Genomic DNA, 20,357 nt, shown 5'->3' on the forward strand with positions numbered 1-20,357 from the left:
AGCCAATTTCTGTCCCAATTTCAGCTTCAAAATCACGACTTGAGAAAAGAACATTTATAACATGCTGAGGTGAATGCAAAAACAAGGTGGGTATAACCAAAAGAGACGGTCTCGCATATGCAGCTAAAAATTTCTTATAGACAGGGCTGTGTGATTTTTCAGTTCTGCAGTCATACTAGCTATTTCTGTGCTTGCACCGTGTAGCATTCTGAGAACCTTCACTTGTTTAAAAGCAAGTTACTAACCTCCAAGGCTTGGAAGACAAGCCTGAAAATAATCATAACAGTGTGCTTATATACTACCCTTCTGGACAGATTAGTGCCCACTCAAAGCAGTGAACAAAGTCAGTGTTATTATTCAGAGGAGTTAGTCATGTTAGTCTGTAGTTGCAAAATACTAAAGAGTCCAGTAGCACCTTTAAGACTAACCAACTTATTTGTAGCATAAGCTCTCAAGAACCACAGCTCTCTTCGTCAGATGCATGCATCTGACGGACAGAGCTGTGGTTCTCGAAAGCTTATGCTACAAATAAGTTGGTTAGTCTTAAAGGTGCTACTGGACCCTTTAGTCCAGCTGGGGAGCTGGGGCTGACTGGAGTGGCTTACCCAAGGCCACCTGCAGAGCCCATGGCAATAGCACTGTCTAGTAAGTCTTAGAAGCCTGAATGTAAAAGCATTTTTGAGCAGGATTTCCAGTGCTGGAGCCAGGAGGATGCAGGGCTTTAGTGCCGCGTGTAGTTCTTAGCCTCTCCTCATGACTGGCAGAAGTAGATTATTCAATTATGTAAATACTGCACAGAAATTAAATTATGCACTGAGAAGCTGAATGCTATACCCTGCATAAATTAAGGGGAGGATGCATAAAGCCTTGCCTATAGGGTAGGAGTTTTTCTTATGATTTGCATAAGAGCCTCAACCGAGTTGGTCTGTCTAGCCCATACCGACCACTTCAGAAGGCTTCATCTAACTACAAAAGTATAGCATGTGACCCACTTTTCTTTTTTTAAACCACCCATGCCTGTCTTTGGTGTCCAGGATGACCAGATGAAAAGACTGGCAGGGCTCCTGTACTTTCACAGTTGCTCAGGGAAGCTAAAGTTTCAGAAGATGCACACTTGTCGTTCATTCATCGTATTTCTATAACTGCCCCCCCCCCACTTCCTACAGGGGATGAGGGGAATCTTATTTTTCCTCCTTACAAAACACTCTGTGAGGGAGTAAGGCTGAGTGAGACAGGTTGCCTTAAGGTCACCTGGTGAAGCAGGGATTGGAACCCAGGTCTCCACTATTCCATACTGCTTCACACAGTCAGGCATAGATGAGAGAAGATCCAATTATCCTTTTCAGCTAGTCACACACAGTTCCTCTGTTTTAAAACTGAGAAGATAACCAAAGGAAAAAGAAAAAGAATGACCACACCAGTGTCAAAACCTACCTTTAAAAAAGGTGCTGCCACTTTTAGGTTGACCCCGCAGCTCCAAGCCAATGGTCTACTCCGGCTGGTGGCAGACAAAATGGTCCTAAGCAAGATATCCCTCCTGGCTTCTCTCCAGACATCTAGGCAAGATGCCCCTCCTCCCAGCTTCTCGCCAGACCAGAGGTGCCAGAGTCAGAACCTGGTAGAACAAAGCATGGATTCTGCTACTGAGCTTTGGTCCCTCCAATGACAGCCCAACTTTCAGGATAATAGATCAGATCTCAAAGAAGTGAACTCAAGATCCTCATTTTATCACAACTCTGTCACTCATATTGTTTTACTTCTTAGATTTATATCCCACTTTTGGGATTACTGTCTCTCAAAGCAACTCACATCAACCAAGAGACATAGCCCCTTGATCTTAGGCTTACAAACTAAACAGAGAGCGAGAGACAGAGAGATATGCACGCACACAGAGAAATTAAATAAGTCTGACAATGTCAGAATCACCTAAGATCCAAAAAGCCAAGAACACAGTCCATGTAATCCCCTTTATTAGGACCAACCAATGACACATAACAGTGAGCAAGTTTTTGAGCTTCACAAAACTCTTCATCAGGCCAGGTTTTGCAAAATTTAAACAGATTTTTCAGGTCGTCATGATCTTAAGACCCTCTTATGCCAGGATATGGTGGAATTTATGGTAAGCAAAGGATATTCAGGTTGTTGCCAGCCAGGGGCCATAAAAGCAAGAGGCAGTACAGCAATTCACAGCAACAAATCCCTCCAATGTTCCCATCTCCCCCTTAACCAATGAGTCCTTTTTGAAGTCAGCATTTAAATCAGTAGAGACCAAGCTGATGTTGTGTTGCTGACCGCCTCCCCCCCCCCCCCCACCACCACCAAAGGGGAACAAACTCCCAGTGGACCACCTTCTCCTCCAATCCCTGGGCATTTGCCAAAGCAGACTTCTCTTGGGAAGGGAGAAAATAAGCAAGCTCTCCACAGCTACTTCCTCTCTGGCTGCTGCCTGGGGTGCTCTCCAGATTGTCCATCTACATATCAGGCCTTTTCCAGGAAGTATGCTTGTTTTTATTCCCATTTATCTTGCCTGACTCTTTCAAAAGACAGGCAGAAGGAGGAGAGGGAAGCTGAACAATCAACAGCAGCTGTTCCGACGCCTCATCAATACAGGCCTAATGCAGAATAAGCATCCTGTCCTTCATTCTGTCAGAATCTTCACTGTGTCATCAAAGCCCTTGCCTTTTAAACAGGATTCCCTAACTTAAAAGGCAAACATACATCTCCAAGCTCTTCTCGTCAGAAACTGTTTGCCCTCCTGACTGACAGCCAAGGAACTCCACACACACAAGAGAACTTTATACTGAAGGTGTTACTGCGTATGAGCTGCAGTGGAAGACCAGCCAGGAGGAGTCTGAAAAGGAGTTTTCCCTGGCAGGAAAGATCAAAAGATTCATCTCCTTCAGCATCCTGTTTTCAATAGCAAGATACATCTGAAAGCCTTATAAGCGGGCTATGGAGCCAAAGGCAAGAACAAATTTCATGTAATACCTCTTATTAGGATCAATCCAATGGACACAAAGCATTGTGATAGCTTTCAAGCTCAGCAGGGCTCTTTATATGGCTGGATGTAACAAAAATTAAAAAGGGAGGGGAAGGGTGGGAAGCAGGTGTTTTGGCCATGATGTTAGGGGCCTGATCTTGCTGGCATTCTGTGAAATGCTTGAAGGCCTGGAGCTTAATTTTAGAGCTGGTGTTAAGTTACAGCACATTCTCTGAGAAGAAACTACTGATGGAGTCCACCCAATGAAAATACCAATGCCAGTAAAAATCTACTTGAATTCCTCCCAAATGCCACATGGGATACATTGTCTCTGAACATGGAGGTTTCATCGAGCTATCGGAGTTTATCTAGTTTAGCTAGTTTCATCTAGCTATGAGCCCTATTGACCATTAATGTTATCTAGTTCTCTTTCAAACTCATCTAAGGTAGAGGTTGTCATTAAAGAACTCAATGCTACATGATTTACACATGACTTATGCACATTTTGCCCATCCTGAACCTGCTGCCAGTCAGTTTCATTGGCAGACCAAGTTCAAGTATTTTGGAAGGGCTAGAAAGTTTCACAGTCTTTCCCCCCACATTCCCTACCCTTTAGTCATCTTTTTTTTTTTTTTGCTAAAATAAACATCTGACAACATTCCCCTGTTCTCAGAGCACAACAGTCCAGCAGCAACAGTGAATGCTTCTCCTGTATATGAATTAGTTCACAATTTTCCCAAGCTGAAAAGTCATTCACCTTCACAATAGCATACAGTTTTTGGCTCCTTCAACTCCTTCTAGAATTTCATTATGGCCTTCTGGGAAGTTTTCTAACCGGAGCAAATTGGCGTCCTCAGCAAACACTACCTATTCAATTGCCACTGCCAGGCTACAAATATATTATCTGCCGACACTGATCTAGCCATCAGCTCCTTCCAACACAATGGGCAGCCCTGTTATTAGCTGGGTTTCCAGCTCCCACCAACAGACATAGCTAGAACATTTCTCACCCGCAAGTTTTATATTAGTCAAGAGTTTTTACCTCCCTCCCAGTATTTTTAATATGTCTCCAGTGACTTATATTTATATAGCAAGATTGCCCCGAACAGCACTAGGGGTGTGCAATTGAGGTTTTGGATTCGGGTAAAGTACCCGAATCGTACCCAATTCGCAATGATTCAGGATTTCCAAATCGGGCCCAGTATGCGCAGGTCAAGAGGTTTCAATGGCCCTTTCTGTGCCGCTGCAAAGCACCACAGAAAGGGGCATTTAAACCCACAGATCAGCTGTTTGGCGGGGAGATCCCCACCAAGCAGCTGATCTGGGCCTTCCCCGCTGCCCTGCTGGCGGCTGCAGCCCTGGAGGCGGCGGTGCGGGCCCCGGAGGAGCCAGCTCTGGCCTTCCCCACTGCCCAGCTGGCAGCTGCGGCAGCAGTGCAGACCCCGCAGGAGCTGGCTACAGCCTTCCCCACCACCCAGCTGGCCACTAAAGAGGCAGAGTGGCCCTGCAAGAGCTGGCTCTGGACTTCCCCACCGCCCAGCTGATTGGTCTCCCCTTTCCCTGCTTGCCAGGTAAGTGGGGGTTTGCCCCTGGGGGGTGGGGGTTTTGGTCCCCCTCACTTCAGTATGCTCTAAATCTTTACGGAGCATACCATAGGGAGCTAAATACCAGAATCCCGAAGCGGCTTGCTGCTTCAGGATTCTGATAATTCCTGAATTTGGGGGGGGGGGGGTGCACACCCCTAAACAGCACCAAGATGCTTTACACAGGAATTGCTTTTACTGGAATGTGGCAGAGCAGCTGCTTCTTTGCAAATAAGACCTACTGTGATGATCTCCACCATCTAGCCAGTGAGCCCCTGTACTTTAATAGGCAGCTTTGGGCCACATTGAGTCTGCTAGGCCTCTCCAATGGACTAGACAAGCTTCTGCCTCTGTCCATCCTCCTCCCTGCAACAAGACACAACTCCCCTCTCTGCAGCTCACAGTGGCTACTTATATTCCAGTTTCCTTATACAGTCACCATATATGGAAGTACAGCAATGGAGAAAGCTTTGTTTGTTCAATTTTTTATGATTGTTATAAAACATTTATAACCCTGCCTTTCCAAATAGTTCAAGGTGGCCTGCAATAGTAGATTAAAAACATTTACAATTTAAACCAAAATAAAGTAACAATACCCATATCCCTCCCTCCCTGCCTCCCTCCACCATTTGTTCAACATCCAGAGCCTGTCTCCACATTTGAGGCTCACATCAGCCATAGCTGACACTCTGTTTTCAAAATGCATGCTGAAAAAGGAACTCAGAAAGGCACCCATGCCTTGCTGGCAAACAAGTTAGAACCTTCATGTCCAGATGAAGTCCACCTGTGAAGACAAGTTGCTGGGAGCAAACAATGGAGGAAGGCTATTGCCTTCAAACCCTGCCCATGGACTTCTCAGATGACCACTGCTGGAACCAGAGCACTGGACTACAAAAACCCTTGCTCTGATTCATCGGAGGTTTTATGATATTCTTAACCCGCCATGTCCCCCTCAGAAAGGTACAGCATACAGTTCACAGACCACCATTTTGAGGGAGGGTAATCTATACCTCCATATCACCAGTTTATGGGGCAGTTTCCATCAAACACATCAAAACTTAGACAATGAAAGACTATAACTAAAATCAGGACAAAATCCACTTCCTTAAAAGCAGCATCAAGACACTTGGCTAGAAATATAATTAAATAAAATAAAAAGCCTCATACAAGCAAAATAGCAGAATTTTTTTTAAAAAAGGCCCTCCAGGAACATATGTGCAAGGGCACTAAAATCAATTCTATAATCCACCCTTTCCCCACAGTTATTGCAATACATCACCAGTCCACATTTTATGGAAGCCATTCCCATAACTGGAATATCCCCAATACCTCTGAACTTGCTGAGGAATGCTTGTCAGGCGTTACCATTCCTTAACTTCTTCCACTCCAGTCATAATCCCAACAGCCTTTTCCATGGTTGGGAGGGGGGCAGGGGGAGGAAGAGACACTTAAGGTAGGGTAAATGCAGAGATGTGAGACTATGGAGTCATAGACGGCTGTGCAAAAGAAATGGATTTTCATAGGACTCCGAAGGAAAAGAAGAAAGTGACTTGGCAGACAGAAACAGGTCAGCTGGGCATGGTACAAACAGTATAAAGACTGAAAACAGGGTGACAGAAGTCAAATAATGGAGCGCTGGGGTGCATGTACAGAATTCAGTATCCAGAGAACCTTGTTTTTGGGGAGGGGGGAGTAGAGGTTAAAGCTGGGTTGAGAATAGGTGTAGTGTAGTGGTGAGAGTGTCAGACTAAGATCTAAGAGACCCAAGTTCAAATCCCCGCTGTGCTCTGGAAGTTCGTTGGGTGATCTTGGGTCAGTCACATATTCTCAGTCTAGCCTACCTCACAGGGTGATTAGGATTAGGAGAGCTCAATGAAGTAGGTTGCTTTGGGTCCCCCTTGGGGAAAAAGGTAGGGGTATAAATGAAGTATATAAATAAAACAATTTGTCAACCTCATTTTTGAGAAAAGCAGCTTAGGAACCATCACATGGTTTCCCTTTCCACAATTCACCCCGCTTTGCTAAAGATCACTTACAAGCCTGAATCATGGAAAGAGTGAGTTGATTAGCAAACCTAAGCAAGTCAAGGAAGACACACGCAATTTTCCTCATTTGTTCTGGCCACCAACATTGGAAGTTACATCCTGCACAGAATACATACAGCTCAAGGCTGCCATGTCTTTAATCTGATCCTGCAGAAGAGAAAAGGGAAGCGAATAGCCTTTCCCCTCCTTCGGCATTCAGCCAAATACCATCTGGTGCAAGGATAAAGGAGAGTGCGTGCTTTACCTGCAAACCATAAATCTTTACAAGTCAAAAAAGGCATTGCTCATAAAGCGCTGTATTAAACATTTCCCCGCTGCAGGGCTAAGTGCTCGTCTCTTGAGTTTGTAATAGAAGTACACCACCACCTCCTCAACTGCAGTAAGAAAATTATCTCAGCAGTACAACAGCACAATTACAAAAGAGGGGAAAAGTCTTCTGAAAAACTACTGTTTATTTCTAAAAGAATGATCTCTTATTGGAAAGCTGAAATAGATGCCTTTCATGTTTATCAACAACGGAGCGATTGGCTTTTACTCAAAATAAAATGCGAGGGATCGCAAAAGACTAGTTGACCTGTGGTTCAATGTCCAAGTTACTCTACCTCCAGGGAGCCAATCTAAATGCAAATTGTAAGAAGAAAGGGGTCAAAATAAACCAGAATACTTTGGAAGGAGGCCTTGGAAAATTTAAAAATGCAGATAAAGAAGTAGAGGAAACACTTGAAAATACAAACCTAGATAGGTTAAGAGACCTTGACTGGGCCGGATTAATCATTATGCTAATATGCCACAGAGAATGGGATTCCCACTACAGTGCAATTACCAACAAGTTAGGTCAGGGTGGAAAAAGTTTCCCCCTTTTGACTCCCCCACTCTCCCCACATCTTCTTGAACAGTCTGCAGATTAGACCATTTGGCTCACTTCACAGACAACTTTTTCTAATCACTCACAGCTCACAACCTACTGAGGATCAAACTGTACAAGATGCTGTAATTCCATGATAGCAAGTCTAGAGTTTCAATATGCTCGTAATAAGGTGCTGCAGGGGATAAAAGATTAGGAAAGTTAAGGATTTAATTTATCCCTGTCCCCTTTCACAAATGAACATATTTCCAGATCAAAAATATGTATGTTCACATGGTGCAATCTTATCCTCCCTGCTATTCAACTTCTATGTAAAGCCTTTAGGAGATCGTTTGTAATTATGGAATTGGATGCCATCAATACATGGATGAAACCTAGCTCTATATCTTGCTATCTTGCAGTAGAAGTTCCAACTAAGTAGCTGCCTGACAGCTACTTGAAGCTGAACCAAGCAAGATGGAAGTGATGCTAGCTAAGAAGGTGGAGATCTTGAAAGACAATGAGTTCCCCTCTTTTGACGAGGTTCAGGTGAACCTTGCAGACTTGTTTAAGAGCCTAGAGATTATACTGGCTCCAGTACAGCTGCTACAGAAGCAAGTTAATGCAGGTATTAAAAACGCCTTCTTCAAACGCAGACTAGCTTAGAAGATGGCCCCCTACCATGGCACGGTTGATCTGACCACCTGGATCCACTCCATGGTAACACTGAGACTAGACTAGTGCAATGCACACTCTACAGAGGTTTCCCCTCAAAGTCAACTATGATACTCCAATTGGTGAAGAACGCTGCAGTTTGGTTATTATCAGGAGCTAGGTGGAGCATGCGTATTACTCCCATTCTGCAGTCGTTCTACCGGCTACCCATCAGTAACTGAGCTCAATTCAAGGTATCAGCTATCTCACACAAAGCCCTTCATGGCCTTGGTTCCTCATATGTATGGGACTGCTTCTCTTCCTACGCTCTACCATGGCAGTTTTGCTTATCTGAACAAGGCTGTTGCAGATACAACCCTGCAAATAGGAAAAATCAATAGCTTCTTGCACATGCACATTCTCTGTAGTGGCCCCACCTGATGGAACGGCCTACCCTGGAGAGGTCAGGAACGCGCCACTCTCCTGTCTTTCTGGAAATTATGCAAAACTGAATTATTCAAAAGGGCTTTTTTTGCTCAGATAGGTGGGCTGTACTGTAAGGAAGTGGTTTCAAAGAGATGCATTAGTAAAAGGATAGGGACTATACTACTATGTACTGTCTGGTGCTTTAAGGATGAGCCTACTGAATAGTTTCTGTGTTCGTTAATATGTCAGATTTAGAACTGTTTATGCTCTGTTTCAGCATTTTTTCAGCTCTGTATCAAATCTCTGCTTGTTTTCAAACCTCTGCAAATTTGCATCTGTATACCCTATTGCATTGTTTATGGAATGTCTACTGTTGATTGTACTGACTTACACTATGTAATCCACCTTGAGTCTCACTGAGAAAGGCGGGCTTTAAATAACATAAATAAATAAAATAATATTCTCTCAGCTATCCCGACACTTCCCCATCAAGACCCAGCATCCAGTCATGAAACTAGAATCTTGCATAGTTTTGGTCCTTAAATTACTTGCTCCAGACTGGCCTGGTCTTGAGGTGACCATCTCCACCCATGCCAAGGACGTTATTCCAACACAACTTAAGGAAACTATTGGTAATTCTCAACTTTGTTCTCCTGCACCACTGCCTTTTTATTTAATATCAGATCTTTGTTCTGAAGGCTCGTCTGAGCATGCCGCTCCTTTCCCGGGTGGGCGGTGAGCGGATTTACGCTCGCCCGTGGAGGCTTATGGATCCAATTGGTTTCCAGGCGGCTCTGCGGGATCCGATGCCCCCTGGCAGTACGTTAGATGAGCTGGTGGATGATTGGCATGGCCGTCTTTCCGAAGCCATCGACGCTATTGCCCCCTGCCGTCCTCTCCGAGCCCGCAAACGGGTAGCTCCTTGGTTTACCGAGGAGCTTCGCCAGATGAAGCGGTCTCTGAGACGACTAGAGCGAGTGTGGAGGCGGGGGCGCGACAAAGAGGCAAGAACATCTTATAGGACGTTTATGAAAGCCTATGAGGTGGCAGTGAAAGCAGCAAAGAGGGATTTCTTTGCTGCTTCCATTGCATCCGCTAGCTCACGCCCGGCTCAATTATTTCAAACAGTTCGGTCCTTGGTCTCCCTCTCTCAGGGAGACCACCAAATTCTTAATTCAACTATTGGCTGCGAGGCTTTTGCGAGCTATTTTGCGGGTAAAATCTTGTCCCTTCGCCGTGGCCTGCCACCCACTGTTGATACAGTAAGGGAACTGGAGACCCCTTGGCCGTCTTCTGGGTCCGTATTAGACCATTTCAGGCTGCTCTCCCAGGACGATGTTGACAGGATCCTGCAGGGGATGAGGCCAACCACCTGTCCTCTGGACCCCTGCCCATCCTGGCTGGTGAAGGCCAGCTCGGAGGGGCTACGGGACCATCTGGAGGCCATTGTTAACATCTCCCTGAGCTCTGGGGTTTTTCCAGGAGTGTTAAAGGAGGCGGTAGTGCGGCCCCTCCTGAAAAAACCATCTTTGGACCCCACCGACCCGTCCAGTTACCGCCCAGTGTCGAACCTCCCGTTCCTGGGCAAGGTGATTGAGCGGGCGGTGGCGGTACAACTGCAGGAATTCCTGAATGATGCTCTAGTCCTGGACCCATTCCAGTCTGGCTTCCGTCCTGGCCATGGGACGGAGACAGCCTTGGTTGCCCTCACAGACGACCTTCGCAGGCATCTGGATCGAGGCGGGTCAGCGCTGCTTGTGTTACTTGATCTCACAGCAGCGTTTGACACGGTTGACTATGATTTGTTGGCCAGCCGCCTTGCCGACGTGGGGATTAGGGGGACAGTCTTACAGTGGCTGGTCTCCTTTCTCCAGGGTCGGGGACAGAGGGTGGCGCTCGGGGGAGATCTATCGGCCCGTCACCCTTTGGTGTGCGGGGTTCCCCAAGGGGCGATACTCTCCCCAATGTTATTTAACATCTATATGCGCCCCCTCGCCCAGTTGGTGCGGAGGTTTGGGCTGGGTTGTCATCAATACGCGGATGACACCCAACTTTTTCTGTTGATGGACGGCCGGCCAGACACGGCCCCAGACAATCTGGCCAGAGCTTTGGAGGCTGTGACGGCATGGTTGAAACAAAGCAGGCTGAAATTGAACCCAGTGAAGACGGAGGTCCTGCAGCTGGGACGGGGGCTGCCAGATGTTGGGATCCAGCTCCCTGCCGGGCCCAGATGGCATACATCCAAGAGTTCTGAAAGAACTCAAGTGTGAACTTGTAGATCTCCTCACAAAAATATGTAATCTGTCATTAAACTCTGCATCTGTTCCTGAGGACTGGAAGGTAGCTAATGTTGTCCCCATCTTTAAAAAAGGTTCCAGGGGAGATCCGGGAAATTACAGGCCAGTCAGCCTGACGTCAATACCGGGTAAGTTGGTGGAAACTATTATCAAAAATAAAATTAGTGGGCACATTGATGACCAAAAGCTGATGAGGAAAACTCAGCATGGGTTCTGTAAGGGAAGATCTTGTCTCACCAATCTGTTAGAGTTCTTTGAGGGAGTGAACAAACAAGTGGACAAGGGAGACCCGATAGATATTGTTTATCTTGACTTCCAGAAAGCTTTTGACAAAGTTCCTCATCAAAGGCTCCTAAGTAAGCTCAGTAGCTATGGGATAAAGGGCCAAGTCCTCTTGTGGATCGAAAACTGGCTAATTAATAGGAAACAGAGAGTGAGTATAAACGGGCACTTCTCACAGTGGAGGGTGGTGAGCAGTGGGGTGCCACAGGGGTCGGTATTGGGTCCAATGCTTTTTAACTTGTTTATTAATGATTTGGAATTGGGATTAAGCAGTGAAGTGGCTAAATTTGCAGATGACACGAAATTGTTCAGGGTGGTGAAAGCCAGAGAGGATTGTGAGGCACTCCAAAGGGATCTGTCGAGGCTAGAAGAGTGGGCATCCATGTGGCAAATGAGGTTCAATGTAGCCAAGTGCAAAGTAATGCACATTGGAACCAAAAATCCAAAATATAAATACAAGTTGATGGGGTCTGAACTGGCGGAGACTGACCAAGAGAGAGATCTTGGAGTCATGATAGATAACTCACTAAAAACGTCAGCACAGTGTGCGACTGCCATAAAAAAAGCTAATGCTATGCTAGGGGTTATTAGGAAAGGGATTGAAAACAAATCAGCCGGTATCATAATGCCTCTGTATAAATCGATGGTGAGGCCTCATTTGGAGTACTGTGTACAGTTCTGGTCGCCACACCTTAAAAAAGATATCATAGCACTGGAAAAAGTACAGAGAAGAGCAACTAAAATGATTAAAGGGTTGGAACACTTTCCCTATGAGGAAAGATTGAGGCGCTTGGGGCTCTTTAGCCTGGAGAAAAGACGACTGAGGGGAGACATGATAGAGGTTTACAAGATAATGCACGGGTTAGAGAAGGTAGAGAAAGATGTGTTTTTCTCCCTTTCTCACAATACAAGAACTCGTGGGCACTCTATGAAATTATTGAGCAGTCGGGTTAGAACAGATAGAAGAAAATACTACTTTACACAAAGGGTGATAAACACATGGAATTCGTTGCCACAGGAGGTGGTGGCAGCTACAAGCATTGCCAGCTTCAAGAGGGGACTGGACAAATATATGGAGCAGAGGTCCATCAGTGGCTATTAGCCACAGGAGATAGATGGTATTCTCTTTGTGGGGAGGTGGTGCTCTGTTGTCTTGGTGCTGGAAGGAAGGCAGTGGGAGGGCTTCTGGTGTCCTGGCCTCACTGACAGTCCTTTAGATGGCACTGGATTTCTAGCCACTGTGTGTGACAGAATGTTGGACTGGATGGGCCACTGGCCTGATCCAACATGGCTTTGCTTATGTTCTTATGTTCTTATGCCCTGGATGGGACACCACTGGCAACTTTGCCAGTGGTAAAGAGTCTGGGTGTGCTCCTGGATGCCTCCCTATCGATGGAGGCCCAGGTCACGGCGGTTGCCAAGTCTGCATTTTTCCATCTTCGTCAGATCAGGCAACTTGCCCCCTACCTGACGCCCCAGGACCTGGCTACAGTGATCCATGCAACGGTCACCTCCAGGCTAGATTACTGTAACTCACTCTACGCTGGGCTACCCCTGGGCCTGATCCGGAAACTACAACTGGTCCAGAATGCAGCGGCACGGGTCCTGACTGGTATACCTTACCAGTCACACATCACACCTGTCCTGCGCCAGCTGCACTGGCTTCCAGTTGAATTCCGAATCAGGTTCAAAGTGTTGGTTCTTACCTTTAAAGCCCTGAGTGGGTTGGGACCGGCATATCTTCAGGACCGCCTCTCCCTGTACGTTCCCCGGAGATCGCTCCGATCAGCGAATAAATATTTACTTGTGGTCCCCGGCCCTAAGGAAGCCCGCCTCGCTTCAACCAGGGCCAGGGCCTTTTCAGTCCTGGCCCCAGCCTGGTGGAACGCTCTGTCAATGGAAACCCGGGCCCAGCGGGACATATTATCGTTCCGCCGGGCCTGTAAGACAGAGCTGTTCCGCCAGGCGTTTGGTGATTGAAGGGGGCGGTGCCATGTCGGCCTCCCACCTTTGGGGTGGGGAAGGTTCTCCCCACCACTGCACCTTGTTAATTTGTTTTATTATTTGTATATTGATTTTAGTTTTTGTTTTTATCAATTTTAACTGTTCACCGCCCAGAGCCCCTGGGATGGGCGGTATATAAATTGAATAAATAAATAAATAAATAAATATAGACAGACGGACGGATGTTGTTATGGAAGAAATAATCATGAAGTCGAGAAGTCATTATAGCTTGAATTGCAGTTTAACTAAAAACTTGATGGAAATAGCTGAATTCAGGGAATAGTAATGATCAACCAGCTTTGCAATGTGTGGGATGAAGCAAGACATGCCTCTCCTGTGGCACATTTATACGACCATCAGATACTCCCATCAGGGCCCCTCCATGCTTGCCAGAGCATGGAAAAATGCAGGTCATGGCCATCATGGTGAGTGAATTTGTGGACATGTTATTAAGCCCTTGGTTTTCAAAGCACAGTGGGTGGCCAGGAGAACTATCCCAATCACTTTCTCTGGATTTAAATACCCAACCGAGGAAACTGAGATAAACCCACACCACTCTCCCAAGACGGAGAGTATAAGGTGGAAGGGGGGGGGTAGAGAGGAGTGTGCAGGGAGAGAAAGCAGACTGCAAGCAGATTTAGGGGAGGAGGGGGTAAGTGGCGAGGGCAATGTGTAGGCAGGCTTCCCAACAGTTATTTGCAGGACTATCACATTACCCAAAAAATTTCCAGTCATTAAATTGAATCTTGAAAATTAAATGCGGCCAAAGGCCAACGCCTCCCTTCACCACCCTTCTACTTCTTCATGGCCCTATTCCATCCCTAACCGCCAATTCCCTCCTTTGCAAGCCCTCACTGGATATCCAGCCTCTTTGCCGTCTGAGACTTTGTGACACTGAAGTTATAGGGGAAAAGCCACCCAAACTTGCTTAATAGCAGCGAGTTCCTAGTTCAGTCAACTTTTTCTGAGGAACGGTATTATATTCATGAAATATTTATTTCCTTTCTACAAGGCATCAAATTAAAAGAAAAACATACATCCACATCACTAGAAGTTAGACAGATGTCCCAAACAATAACAAGGAAAACAGCGGACCCTAAAAATATCAACACAAAGCACTGTGAAACAAGACTGCTTTGCCTCTTTTTCTGATAAGGATGGTGCCCTCCTAACCTCTGCTGGCACACCAGGAGAGCACAGTTGGGTCCATGGGCTCATGTAGGTAGAGATGGGCCATTAAAAAGGAGGAATTCAGGTCAACGATACAATAAGAACCAACATCTCAAATAACAACAACAACAACATTTGATTTATATACCACCATTCAGGATAACTTAATACCCACTCGTGTGTTGTTATTATCGTCACAACAATCACCCTGTGAGATGAGTGGAGCTGAGAGAGCTCCAAGAAGCTGTGACTGACCCAAGGTCACCCAGCTGGCTTCAAGTGAAGGAGTGGGGAATCAAACCCGGTTCTCCAGATTAGAATCCTGCAGCTCTTGACCTCTACACCAAACTGGCACCAAAGACAAATGGGGTAACCAGTGAAGTTATTTTAGAACAGGCATAATAATATATTCAAACCAACATATCCCAAACAACAAAGTGGGCAGCCACATTTTACACCAAGTTTCCTAAGTGTTTAAGGTCAGCTGCATGTAAAGAATGTTACAACAGTGAATAGTCCAACTTTTAAATTACAGCAGCGTGGATTAGACTGGCCAGATTAGCACAATCTAGGAGGGGAGAGATGTAACTGAAAGAAAGCTAAGCAACCATGCCTTTGAAACAAAGCTGGCCCTAGGAGCACTGCACTTCCAAACTCTTTACATGATTTGCAAACAAAGTAAGCGGACAACTGACAGACAGATACAAACTGCTATTTTGAAAGGGTAAGGGTAGGGGATGGAGTTTCACTGCATAGTTCTTAAGATTGCTGAAGAATTTTCCCCATGGATACCTTTAAATGTAGTTCATGCTGTGTTATATTAAAAAACCCAATTCCATACTCAAAAACACTTCTGAATCAGATAATATAAAGGCATTTGCAACAAAGCGACAGGTTAAAAAACAGGCACCCTTTCCCCAAGGATCCAAATGCCATAGCCAACCAGAAACCAAAACCCTCTTCATGGGCTGGAGGGAGATAGATCTGTTTTGCTTTGCTGGAGCCAAATTCATACTGGCAGAACTTAAAACCAAACACTCCCTGGGTATTTTCAATGCCATTCCCCACAACCAGAGAAAAATGACAATTCAGAAACCTAGAGCAGAAAGGAACTTTTGTTATCTTATAATTTTCATTTCTACCAAACCACCACTGTAACCTAGTCTGAAAGGCTTTCCTGCACTCCAAGATTACACTCTTATTCCAGATTACATAGTTCAGAGTAATCATTGCTCCATGTTTGTTTTCTTAATAGAGAATTAAGACTCTCCTAGCAGAAGTAAACATGTGCTGGGGGCAGGGGCGGGAGGATAATTATGGAAAATAACCAGAAAGTCAACGGTCTGTTTCAGACATCATAATGGTATCCAAACCTCCTACAGGTTTTTCACGCTCCTTACCCTTCCAACACATTTCCCTTCCTTGTTAACAGTTTGTTTATCATGACATTCAAACTGGCGCAACTAAGATTACCACTAACCACTGCTTGCTCTCAACTCAGTGATAAGCCAATTTAGGTGTGATAGTAAACCACCATTACCACTACCGAGGAAAAGGAGGGAGGAATTCATGTGAAGGAGAGGAACAACTAACTGTCCATGGGGCACTGCTGAGTTGCCAAACAGCAACATCTCAATCAGACTAGAGTACTACATAATCTTACCTATACATAATAAGCTAACACATGCTGGTTCCCAAACCGCAGTTTGTGAAGAATCAATTCATACAGGCAAACAGATTATAGATCTTATGTTTACTTTACTATAGGACAGTGGCTTGCCTGGTAATACAAAGGCTGCGTTGAGATGCCATAGTTAGCTGTGGTTTGTTTGAGCCATGTTTTACTGAAATAACCATGGTTAGTGCAGCTGTCAACCAAAACTAACCAGAGTCTGTTCAGAAGTCCCAGACCAGTTTGTCCACTGTCCATGAGAGCTGATGGCAGTAGGAACTGCAAGAAGAGTTTTGCTGTTTTGTAGGCATGACTCTTCATCCTTGGGACTGAGCTACTGAACACTCTGGGACTAAACTGGGATTCCTGCATTCAGACATAAGGGCCAACCACAGTTACTACATTCCAATATTCACAAACCAGGATACAATTAGGGTCACAAATCCTGGTTTATGGCCCTCCTAGTCACCAGGCAGCCCAGCATTCTGAGATCACACCAAACCACCCTTTAAACAAGTTGTGGATTAAATATGACATCTAAAGGCAGCCAAGAATTTCCTTAGGAGGGTGTTTTCCTTCTTTCTGTTGTTCCTGCTGTTTAACTTCAAGTTAATTCCATGAGGAGCTGGGCCAAAAGCTGGGCCAACAGACCATAGCCTGCCTGGGTATATTGGCCTGAGGCTGGTAGTTGCATTAGATTAGTGTGTTCCAACCTTCATGTGATGTTCAGGCTTTTTGCTAGAGAAGGACTCCTCAACTTTCAGGAATTGAGTAGTAATCACAATTTGATTTGGTAAGCTAGATCTGGTGTCATAATTCAGGTAAGTAGTAATACTAAATGTCAAGGAGGGAAGGTCACGCAAGTATAACCAAGGAAGTCCAGGTTTGCAGATTGTAAGCTTTAGGAAGAAGAGTCCAAGACTTGAGAGAGTGACAGGGAAACTATCTTACCCACCCAGAGGTCTGTGTAAAACTCCCATCTTAAGCACTTTTCCCCAGACCACGTTGGCTAGGGATCTCGGCGATATTTTGCCATCTTTTGGGCATGGAGTAGGGGTCACTGGTGATGTGGGTGGGTAGTTGTGAATTTCCTGCATTGTGCAGAAAGTTGGACTAGATGACCTTGGAGGGACCTTCCAACCCTATGAAATGGAGGCTTGAGAAACCCCAAAGGAAAACACAGGGGCTGATGGGAAATTTCTGCTGATTTCTAACCTTCTTATGCTAGACAATTGGCCAAGATTAATTTACAACTCCCAAATCTCTCTCTGTATCACTCACACATTTAGTTACTTAATAGCCTACTGCAAGAATAAAAGTAGAAAACCTTTCCAGAACAGATTTAAAGCATATGAAATTAGGAGGAAGAGGACTCTAAAGACGGACAGTAATGGAAATGTTAAATATGATTTATAAGTTCTTTTTAACAAACTTGCAAGCAATGCAAAAAGAAAAGAGAACCCCTCCCCTTCACATTTTCTCTCTCACCCAAAAGTGTTCTCATTCTATTAATTCCCCTCAAACGTCTTCTGTTTGGGAGAAATCTGAGGTTCCTCAAAGATAAATAATTGTAGACCCTTAGCGATGGCTAGCCCAACACCTCTGATCTCCCTCAGCAACACACAGCAAGAGAAGTGTGTGGCAGGTGTGCTCAAGGGTGAATGGACATTGCACAATTTACAGCATAGACAAAACGTTCCTATAATCTCACTGACTTCAAAAAGCAATACTTCCTAACCAAGACGATTCACACATTCCCCTGCGAGGCATCGTGTACTGCAATCAACCATGGAGGGGGGGGATTAAATATTGTGCATGCATGTGTGAACTGTACAGCCCTATGTGATCCAACAAAGCACCTGCATATGTCAATGGACCTTTCGAAGCCCTGTGCATGTTTGGGCTGAGAGGATAAGAACCACGGCACAAACACAGCCAGCTCCAAAAAACAGTATTGTCCTAATTTCAATTATATCATAACTTCACTGCATTGGCTGTGTACATTTCTCAGGATCCTCTGCAACAGCCAGGGGCTTGGCAGCAGACTGAGAACAGGTTCTTTGGCATCCAAAAGGATAGGGAATGGGTTCCTTGAAGCATACAAGCCGCTGTTCTAAGAGAATGATTTATTCTGCCCAGATCTGTCATCTTTACAAGTTCAGAACACACAAGAAAAGTTCCCCGAAGTCCTCCTTGTTTCTCCAGAATTGAGTATTTTCCTCGCTTGGACTAGATGCTGTACATGTGCATTAAATCCCAGCTTTTGGGGGGGGGTGTCAAGGAATTTCTGGAAAGCAAGTGAAATTCAGCTTCTCTTCAGTAACATCTGTGCATGTTATACACCAGAATCGAGTTTGCGCCCTGCATTGGTAATGTTTGGACTGAAGGTTCTAGGTAAATTGTAGTCTTCCCGAAGGGAAAAAAAGAGGGAGGGGTGTTCATGGGGGAGAGGGGGCAGAAGCCCAGAATAACAAATTTCGACAACCTGCAGCATAACAACTTTCCACATCCCTGTCAGCAAATCTTAAAGAGAAAGGTTTGTTACATGTTCTAGGTTTAACCAGAACCTAACCAAGCAACACAACAGTTGCTATGGAGTTAGAAGGACCTACCTGCAACAGCCAGTGGACATAAATACAGGCCAGGTCCTTTTCTCAGCATGCTGGGTGCTGGAGATTCATTAAAAAGGTAAGTGAAAGGCTGACAATGTTCCTAGCTCAGCTGAGTAAATATGCGCTGGGCAGCAATGCTCCTGTGGCATCAGGAGATAACAAGCATACTTACCAACAGCAGCTGTTCTGTGGGTAAATGGAACAGCCCCCTGTTACCAGAACTGCTCTTTATTATAATGGGGAATTAGCTGCAGCAGTCTGTAACTCTTAATATTAAGCGAGGATCATAACCTATGTTTACGGAGGTCCCGATCCCAGACACTCTAGTGAAAAAGAGGCAGACAAGGAGTAAGGTCCAAACACGTGTATTGAGTGTAGCGTAAGCCTAGCTTGCACAATCATACAAAGAACATACAAGGTCTAAGAAATACAGAGTAGGAAATACAGAGACGTTCGCATTAGCTGGTTCCCAACGATGATAGGGGGAATACTCACTTATCCTGAAGCGAAGCAGAGACACAACAGCGAGGTGGCCCAATGCCAGCACTGGGACCACAGACGGACAGCAAGGAAGTCTGGATAGGAATGGCCTGAGCACCGAGTGGTCTGGGAGACCAGCTTAAATACCCCAAAACGTACCCTGGGGCTGGTGCTGTACTTGGTGGTTCTCACAGTTTAAAACAAAGGGTCTAATGGGCTACTGAATGGCTTGGATGGGCCACTTTGGTAATCAGATTGTGATAAGTGACACCTCAGGAAGAGGGGACAAAAGAGGGAGGGGAAATCCAAGTGGGCTGAAAGGATGTTCCAGCGGACAGGGCTTGTCCTGATGTCATCAGCTTTGGAATGCGGAGGTTTCTTTGAGATGCATTCTTTAAGTGCTTGGGATGGTCAGCACTTAGTTCCTTCTCCGGGGCGGCTCCTAAGATATGCAGAGCGGGGCGAGGGGTTCTCGCTGCGGACGTGGTGTGCCCGCTTCGCCGAAATGGCTTCTCAAAGCAGTCTTCTTCCCAGGGTCTTCTGTCTGCCTGAGAACATGGATGCCGGCTGGGCATAGCTGGGGCTGGATAGCAGGCTGCCCGGTAGCGAGGGCAAGCTCGGCGACCGGCTCGCGGGAGGCTCCAGGCGGGAACTGACCAGGGAGCGCCTAGCCAGGCTCGCTGGAGGTTTCCCCGGCAGGCGCCCGGCTGCTAGCAGCGGCTTGGGCCCATATGAGGCAGGCTTCCATGGAGGCAGCGGGACCAACACTTTAAAACACAGTCCAAAACAGGGAACAGGCACGGTCCGTGGCAGATGGCAGAGCAGGCACGGGGAACACAGTCCAAACACACACTGGGAAGTCCAGATACAGGTCAGGGCAGGGCTGCCCAGAAAGAGAGTCCTTTTGTGCAGTTACCCAAACATGGAGTCAGTAAACTACACAGTCTATAGCGGCAGCAAGGTAATTGACACGCAGGCAAGAAACTGACACGTGTATCAGAACACACACGTGCAAAGCAGTCTTTGGTGCAGCAGTGAAACAGTAATGCAGGAAACTTTAACACAGTTCATAGCAGGCTTCAAAGCAGGGGAGGGGGCCTACTTGGCAACAATTCCCCCCCTCGGAGACCCCGGGACGTCAGGCGCGCGGGTCTCCGAACTTGACTTCAAAGGCGAGGTGGTCGGCAATGTCCGGTGGTCGAGCTTCGAGCGAAGAAGGAGTGGGAAGGGAAGGAGGGGGAGGCGTCACTCAAAAATTTAGTTTGGAGAACCACCTAACCGAATAAGTGCAATTTAGATCAGCCAATG

The 20,357-nt window shown here is 45.9% G+C and overlaps 1 protein-coding gene across 3 annotated transcripts in view; it reads right to left on the bottom strand.

Annotated features, from left to right (window-relative positions):
* The window catches only part of EXTL3 (exostosin like glycosyltransferase 3), a 196,010-nt gene that overhangs the window by 110,906 nt on the left and 64,747 nt on the right, over positions 1 to 20,357 (bottom strand). Inside the window, exon 1 of one of the 3 annotated variants that reach the window (XM_054988389.1) lies at positions 1,435 to 1,548. The exons of the other annotated variants lie outside the window; for them this stretch is intronic. The gene's annotated coding sequence lies outside the window, so the exon portion shown is untranslated. Of the gene's footprint in view, positions 1 to 1,434; positions 1,549 to 20,357 lie in introns of those variants that run through there. 3 annotated transcript variants of the gene reach the window in all.

The sequence above is a fragment of the Eublepharis macularius genome, chromosome 1 (assembly GCF_028583425.1).
Source record: "Eublepharis macularius isolate TG4126 chromosome 1, MPM_Emac_v1.0, whole genome shotgun sequence".
Taxonomy (NCBI): Eukaryota; Metazoa; Chordata; class Lepidosauria; order Squamata; family Eublepharidae; genus Eublepharis; species Eublepharis macularius.